General features: G+C 44.6%; 1 pseudogene across 1 annotated transcript; it reads left to right on the top strand.

Moving 5' to 3' along the window:
• Positions 1-227: 227 nt before the first annotated feature.
• LOC147356557 (N-alpha-acetyltransferase 35, NatC auxiliary subunit pseudogene) lies at positions 228-2,751 on the top strand (annotated as a pseudogene). Its single transcript, XR_015143333.1, has one exon. The product of XR_015143333.1 is annotated as an N-alpha-acetyltransferase 35, NatC auxiliary subunit pseudogene (transcript).
• Positions 2,752-8,761: the final 6,010 nt, after the last annotated feature.

Below are 8,761 nucleotides of genomic sequence, written 5' to 3'. Positions count from 1 at the left end.
GTCAGCAGGAGCCAGTTATATGTGTTTGTTCACTTTATGGAAATTTGTCAAAAGTACACCTAAAACATGTGCACATTTATGTACACAAGTCATATGTTGATAAAAATTTAAAATACTAGACTAGGGAATTCCCTGGTGGTCCAGTGCTCAGGACTCACTCTTTCACTGCCAAGAGACTGGGTTCAATCCCAGTTTGGGGAACTAAGATCCCTCCCAGGCATGCGCGCACGAGGCCGGTTGGGCAGGGCGGAGAGGGGAGGGGGCGCCGGCGGCGGCCAAGGAGGTGTAGTTATTTCAGCGGTCTGGACGGTGCGTGGCGGCGCGGGTGGCCACGAGAGAAGTAGGCGTAATGGTTATGAAAGCTTCTGTAGAAGATGATGATTCAGGATGGGAGCTCGGTATACCAGAAAAGATGGAAAAAAGCAACACAAACTGGGTGGACATAACCCAAGATTTTGAAGAAGCTTGTTGAGAATTAAAGTTGGGAGAACTGCTTCATGATAAGCTATTTGGTCTTTTTGAAGCCATGTCTGCCATTGAAATGATGGATCCCAAGATGGATGCTGGCATGATTGGAAACCAAGTTAATCGGAAAGTTCTCAATTTTGAACAAGCTATCAAGGATGGCACCATAAAAATGAAAGACCTCACCTTGCCTGAATTGATAGGGATAATGGATACATGCTTTTGCTGTTTGATAACGTGGTTAGAAGGCCATTCCTTGGCACAGACAGTATTTACGTGCCTTTACATTCATAATCCAGATTTTATAGAAGATCCTGCCATGAAAGCTTTTGCTCTGGGTATCTTGAAAATCTGTGACATTGCAAGGGAAAAAGTAAATAAAGCTGCTGTTTTTGAAGAGGAAGATTTTCAGTCAATGAATTATGGATTTAAAATGGCTAACAGTGTGACAGATCTTCGAGTTACAGGCATGCTAAAAGATGTGGAGGATGACATGCAAAGAAGAGTAAAGAGTACTTGAAGTCGACAAGGAGAAGAAAGAGACCCAGAAGTTGAACTAGAACACCAACAATGTTTAGCAGTATTCAGCAGAGTGAAATTTACTCGAGTGTTACTGACAGTGCTTATAGCCTTTACTAAGAAAGAGACCAGTGCTGTTGCAGAAGCTCAAAAATTGATGGTTCAAGCAGCAGATCTTCTTTCTGCCATTCATAATTCATTGCATCATGGTATCCAGGCCCAGAATGATACTACAAAAGGAGATCATCCCATTATGATGGGTTTTGAGCCACTTGTTAACCAGAGACTACTGCCACCCACCTTCCCTTGATATGCAAAAATAATAAAAAGAGAAGAAATGGTCAACTATTTTGCAAGATTGATAGATAGAATAAAAACTGTCTGTGAGGTGGTCAATTTAACAAATTTACATTGTATCTTGGATTTTTTCTGTGAATTTAGTGAACAATCACCTTGTGTTCTTTCGAGATCTCTATTACAAACCACTTTCCTGGTGGATAAAAAAAAGGTCTTTGGAATCCATCTCATGCAAGACATGGTGAAAGATGCTCTTCGGTCTTTTGTCAGTCCTCCGGTGCTCTCCCCAAAGTGCTGCCTATATAATAATCACCAGGCTAAGGACTGTATTGACTCTTTTGTTACTCACTGTGTTCGGCCATTCTGTAGTCTTATTCAGATCCATGGACATAACAGGGCTCGGCAGAGAGAGAAACTCGGTCATATTCTTGAGGAATTTGCTACCTTGCAGGATGAGGCAGAGAAGGTTGATGCAGCCCTTCATACTATGCTGTTGAAACAGGAGCCCCACAGGCAGCATTTGGCCTGTTTAGGTACCTGGGTCCTTTACCATAACCTTCGCATTATGATACAGTATCTCCTAAGTGGCTTCGAACTGGAGCTCCACAGCATGCACGAGTATTATTACATATATTGGTATCTCTCTGAATTTCTTTATGCCTGGTTGATGTCGACATTAAGTCGTGCCGATGGCTCTCAGATGGCAGAGGAAAGGATAACGGAAGAGCAGCAGAAAGGCCGTAGTAGTAAAAAAAACAAAAAAAAAAGAAAGTTCACCCATTGAGCTGAGAGATCACAGTGAGCCAGGCATATCAGAACATGTGTGCTGGAATGTTTAAAACCATGGTAGCTTTTGACATGGATGGCAAAGTACGAAAACCCAAGTTTGAGCTTGATAGTGAACAAGTTCGATATGAGCACAGATTTGCTCCATTCAACAGTGTAATGACACCACCACCAGTGCACTATCTGCAGTTCAAGGAAATGTCTGACCTCAATAAATATAGCCCTCCTCCTCAGTCTCCAGAACTGTATGTGGCAGCTAGTAAGCACTTTCAGCAGGCAAAAATGATACTGGAAAATATCCCAAACCCAGACCATGAGGTCAATAGAATTTTAAAGGTTGCCAAACCCAACTTTGTGGTTATGAAGTTATTGGCAGGAGGACACAAAAAGGAATCCAAGGTTCCTCCTGAATTTGATTTCTCTGCTCACAAATATTTTCCTGTTGTGAAACTTGTTTGAGAGAAAGACTGAAAAGGTGACCAAAAGGGTGGAGTCTACTTTCAGATTCTGTTCTTAGAGGATCTATCCGTCAGTCTTACCACATAACGTGAAGTGAAATGGATTTCTTGGATAACAACCCATTATAAGGAATACTTTTAATTTGACAGCCTTATATGACGTGAATGAAAACTGCTGTTTTAAAGTGGTTTATTATGTTCCATGGATGAAACTAGTCTTATCGAATGCATTGATGAATGTTATATGGTTTTATTACAGATTTAATCATAAAAAAAAAAGATCCCTCCCATAAGGGATAAACCATAAACCACCACCAAAAACACAAGACTAACACGTGTCATTTTCTTATGTGTTTTTCTCCAGTTATCTTCAGCTGCAGTGTTGTAGGCACAGAATAGGTGCTAAGTTGGATTTAACCAGGGCTGCGGTTTTATCAAGCAAGAAGTACAAAGAAGCCAGAGAGGGACAAGGGGGCTGAGGGTGGATTCACAGGAAGGCTAGAATGACTGGTGTTACAACAGGAGCAGGTGAGAATGTAACCTAAAGTGGGGACTGGCTGTTCGCCACTCAAATGCCAATAAAGAGGCCAGATTGGTGCAAAGAAAAGTTTGCTTTATTTTGGATGCCTGCAAACTGTGTGTTGGGGGAGGGTTCTCCAGTCCAAAGGTTGCCTCCCCTCCCACTGACAATCAGTGTGTAAGAGCTTTTATAGGCTAGAGGGGGCTACATGCGGAAACAGCACAGTCAGCTCTGATAGTCATTTTTTAATAGTCATCTTGAAATTGGTCACCAGTGGTCAGTGTCATCTTGATTGTTTCAGGCACAGTTTACCTTCAGTTCCAAATGGGGTCAATTTGTCCCCATTTCTTTGAGACCAATTCTCGGAACTGTGGCAGCTTATGTCATGGCTACACTCTGGTCATCATGTAGTTAACATCTTCCACCTGGTGGAGGTTTCAGTCTCTATAAGACAGCTCATAGGATATGGCTCAGAATATTATCTAGGGCCCTTGAGAAGGAACTAAAGGTCCTTGATTATGTTTAATGACTAAACTATTTTATTTAGTCCTGTTGGACTATTTCAGAGAAGGCAATGGCACCCCACTCCAGTACTCTTGCCTGGAAAATCCCATGGACGGAGGAGCCTGGTAGGCTGCAGTCCATGGGGTTGCTGAGGGTCGGACACGACTGAGCGACTTCTCTTTCACCTTTCACTTTCATGCATTGGAGAAGGAAATGGCAACCCACTCCAGTATTCTTGCCTGGAGAATCCCAGAGACGGGGGAGCCTGGTGGGCTGCCATCTATGGGGTCTCACAGAGTCGGACACGACTGAAGCGACTTAGCAGCAGCAGCAGCAGCATTGGACTATTTTCCTTCCTTTCCGCATTTTGTCACTTCTCTGATTACACTTACCCTTTGGCTAAAGTTTGTCCAGAGACAAAAGTCGGACAGAGGACATGGTGGGGGCAAGGACCGTAGGGTCCCACCCCATGTCAAGAAGGGAAGAAAGAAGATGCGGGAGTTGAGGCCAGGGAGAAGGTCGTTGGGCTGGAGGAGTGAAGGTCTGGAGGTGCTAAGGATTACTGGAGTTGGGAGTGGAAGGCTTAGAAGGAAGATTGTGGTGGAGTCAGACAGAATGATATCTGAGACTGAGATTTCAGAGTTGTCCTCACTGGTAAAGCTAAGGTCAGGGTGAGATCTTGAGAATGCAGAGCTGAGGCAATGTGGAGGGAAGTCAGGCCGTGGGGGAGGGTTGTCGCCATGGATTAGCAATCACCTGCACTACATGGGGAGTGGGCTTAGAGAGAGTGATGGCATTCCTGGAGGAATGAGAGGCTATGACAGCTTTGTGATCAGAAGGCTGCAACAATCAAAGGTAAGGGAGTGCATATTCTGAAGACATTGAAGTTCAAAGAAAATGGTCTGGAAGCACTGATGAGGAAGGACACGACATTTGAGAAATTCTGAATTAGAAATGTCAAGAATCCTTCTATTCACACAAGGGAATACTATATAGCAGCAAACATGGGCAGACTGCTGCTTCAGGAAACACTGATGCTGCAGCCAGTGATCACCTGCCCAGAGGAGGGGTGTCTGTGCCTGGGGAAGAGCAGGAGGAGACTTCTGGAGGGCTGGTGATGCTGTCTATCTTGATCTGGGGAGTGGCTTCCATGAGTGTATGTATTTTATTACAATGAATCAAGCTGTGCAATTAGAATTTATGCATTTGTCTGCTTGTACGAATTGCTTATAAATATCCAGATGGTACTATGCAGTGTTAGGTATGACGGTAAAAAGCCTGGCACACAGCCAGGTACATACAAGATACTCAGTATTTGCTGGGTGCGTGAGAATAATGATAGTTAATTAGTTATAATGTCAACCACCATTGACTGAGCTCTTCCTGTGGACTAGGCACTTCCCTCAATGATTCATTGCTTTATTTTTTTAATATTTATTTATTTGCTTTTGGCAATGTCAGGTCTTAGTTTGTGTCACATGAGATCTTCCTTGTGGCATGTGTGCTTCTCTCTAGTGCAGGGGCCCCTGAGCACTTGGGCTCATTAGTCACAGCACGTGGGCTTGGTTACTCTGCAGCTTGTGGGATCTTATTTCCCCGACCAGGGATTGAACTTGTGTACCCTGCATTGCAAGACGGATCACCTCCAGTAGAGAAGTTCTGACCCCCTCAGTAATTTACATGTAACTCACTTAATCCTCATAAAAACTCTATTAGGCTATGTATATCTATAGCCATATCTATTTCATCTCTATGTATATACTATTATCCTCATTTTGTGGATGAGGAAACTCAAGCACAGAGGGGTCAAGAAACTTGCCTAAGGCCACACAGCAAGGAGAGTCCCTTGGACTGCAAGTAGATCAAACCAGTCAATCCTAAAGGAAATCAACCCTGAATATTCATTGGAAGGACTGATGCTGAAGCTGCAGCTCCAATACTTCACCTGATGCAAAGAGCCGACTCATTGGAAAAGTCCCTGATGCTGGGAAAGATGAAAGGCAAAAGAAGAGGGCAGCAGAGGATGAGATGGTTGGTCGGCATCATTGACTCAATGGATATGAATCTGAAGAAACTCCAGAAGACAGTGGAGGACAAGGGAGCCTGGTGTGCTGCAGTCCATGGGGTCATAGAGTCAGATGCAACTTAGGACTGAACAACAACAACAGAGCAAGGAGGTGTCAGGAGGAGGTGTCAGGTTCATGCCCTGGGGCCTCAGATCCCTTCATCTTACTCTCTTTGCCAAACAAGGCAGCCTCCCCACTATCAGTTATGAGCTCCCCTAAGGGCATCCCCTGACATCAAGTCCTTCTGTGTTGACTGTACTGCTAAGGAAAAGAGCAGCCCAGGTCCCTGAGTGACCTGGACACTTTGACATGGAGCTTCCCCCAGATCAGGCAGCAGCTTGGTTAGAAATTGGTCTTTCCCTGGGGATCCTGCAGAGAGCAGGGTCATTTCAGACACACGCCCCTGGTTTTGGCATCTGCTGGGTGGGGCTGGCTGACGGGCAGCAGCACCCCTCTTCACAATGCCACATTGACAGGAAACTCAATTTAAGCATCTCTTGAAAATAAGGGCCCTTTGGCTCTTCAAACAGCAATTGATTTTTTTTTTTTTTTGCTGTGTCAGGTCTTTTGGTGCTTCACACAGGATCTTCACTGAGCCATGTGGGATCTTTCCTTGTGGGGCATGGACTCTCTAGTTGTGGCACGTGGGCTCCGGAACAAGTGGGCTTAATTGCTCCACGGCATGTGGGATCTTAGTTTCCAGACCAGGGATTGAACCTGCATCCCATACTTACCACTGGACCACCCAGGAAGTCTGAATCAGCAATTACTTGATGAATGAAACAAATATTTTTCTCCAGGTCCCTTCAGAAACAAGGGACCCTAGTTTTTTTTTGGCTAACAAACACATGAAAAGATGCTCAACATCACTCATTATCAGAGAAATGCAAATCAAAACCACTATGAGGTACCATTTCACACCAGTCAGAATGGCTGCGATCCAAAAGTCTACAAATAATAAATGCTGGAGAGGGTGTGGAGAAAAGGGAACCCTCTTACACTGTTGGTGGGAATGCAAACTAGTACAGCCACTATGGAGAACAGTGTGGAGATTCCTTAAAAAACTGGAAATAGAACTGCCTTATGATCCAGCAATCCCACTGCTGGGCATACACACTGAGGAAACCAGAAGGGAAAGAGACACGTGTACCCCAATGTTCATCGCAGCACTGTTTATAATAGCCAGGACATGGAAGCAACCTGATGTCCATCAGCAGATGAATGGATAAGAAAGCTGTGGTGCATATACACAATGGAGTATTACTCAGCCATTAAAAAGAATACATTTGAATCAGTTCTAATGAGGCGGATGAAACTGGAGCCTATTATACAGAGTGAAGTAAGCCAGAAGGAAAAACATAAATACAGTATACTAACGCATATATATGGAATTTAGAAAGATGGTAACGATAACCCTGTATATGAGACAGCAAAAGAGACACTGATGTATAGAACAGTCTTATGGACTCTATGGGAGAGGGAGAGGGTGGGAAGATTTGGGAGAATGGCATTGAAACATGTGAAATGTCATGTATGAAACGAGATGCCAGTCCAGGTTCAGTGCACGATGCTGGATGCCTGGGGCTGGTGCGCTGGGACGGCCCAGGGGGATGGTATGGGGAGGGGGGAGGGAGGAGGGTTCAGGATGGGGAGCACGTGTATACCTGAAATTAAAAAAAAAAAAAAATAAAGAAACAAATATTTTTCTCCAGGTCCCTTCAGAAACAAGGGACCCTAGTTTTTTTTTTCTTTTTTGCTATCATATGTGTGAGACTAGCAGAGTGCTCTGACTTTGGGTGGCTTTTGTTGTAATCATGGGGTTCCCCATAAAAATTTGAATATGGGAAAGTTTATTCTGATTTTTAGCAAGCACTCTAGCTGTGGGCTAAAGCCTGACAGTGTAAGGATGAAGCATGTGGGAACTCCCTCATGCCAGGTGCCTCTACAGAGCTCCTAACTCAGAGACCAGGCGACCGGCTGGCCTGCCAGGCCAAAGGTGTCTGAAAGTCTCTCTCTAGCCTATTAACGGGCAGGCACCAGGGCACGGCTATAATGCTTGATTTAAAGCTTGACCTACTTAAGGTCCAAGAGATGATTTCTAAATGCTTCATTTGGAAAATGAATCTACATCTATCTTTAACTCATGGTGTTTTTTTTTTTTATTTAAACTTTTTTTTTTTCTCTGTATTTTTCTTTTCCATGTAATGACTTGTCTTCTTGGCTTGACTTCTCAGATTAGGGTCCTGCTTTCAAATGCTTTGTTTATTAGTTTTGGGATTCACTGGTAGCTCAGCTGGTAAAGAATCCGCCTGCCATGCAGGAGATCTCGGTTCGATTCCTGGGTAGGGAAGATGCACTGGAGAAGGGATAGCCTACCCTTTCCAGTATTCTTGGGCTTCCCTGGTGGCTCAGCTGGTAAAGAATGTGCCTGCAATTTGGGAGACCTGGGTCCAATCCCTTGGTTGGGAAGGTCCCCTGGAGAAGGGAATGGGCTACCCATTCCAGTATTCTGGCCTGGAGAATTCCATGGACTGTATAGTCCATAAAGGTCACAAAGAGTTGGACACGACTGAGCGACTTTCACTTTCTTATTAGTTTTAGGTTTCCTTGGAGGGTTCATTCTGGGGTCAGAGTCCCAGGGCTTCATGCTCGATTTTAAAGGTGTTAGGAATGTGGTGCACATGAGGTCGTGGGGTCTGCTCTCTAGACAGCCTCTGCAGTTCCCTTTAAGAGTCAGTCCTCCCTTTGTGAGCCAGGGCTGTAGGGGTGCTGGGATGGGGGTTGCACTTCTCTGTTTACATGTTTCCTCCTGGCAACAGGAGGGTTGTGTCCACTCACTTCAGTGGACAAGAAGCACAGTCATGAAGCGTCCAGCATTTCTTAAGAAACACAAGCCTTTTTTTTTTTTTTTTTACTGTGCCAGGTGGCATGTGGGATACTAACTCCCTGACCAGGAACTGAACCCCGGACCCTTGCAGTGGAAGTGCAGAGTCTTAACCACTGGACTACCGGAGAAGTCCCCAAGAAACCCAAATTTTTAGTAAAACAGCTCAATACTACCAACATTAAAAGAAACAGAGAAAGGACTTCCCTAGTGGTCCAGTGGTTAGGGCTCTGTGCTTCCACTGCAGGGGGCCTGAGTTTCA

Source organism: Bos grunniens, chromosome 16, assembly GCF_055505025.1.
Source record: "Bos grunniens cultivar Pamir isolate PY7600 chromosome 16, Bosgru_T2T1.0, whole genome shotgun sequence".
Taxonomy (NCBI): Eukaryota; Metazoa; Chordata; class Mammalia; order Artiodactyla; family Bovidae; genus Bos; species Bos grunniens.
This window is presented reverse-complemented; position numbering and strand designations above follow the sequence as displayed.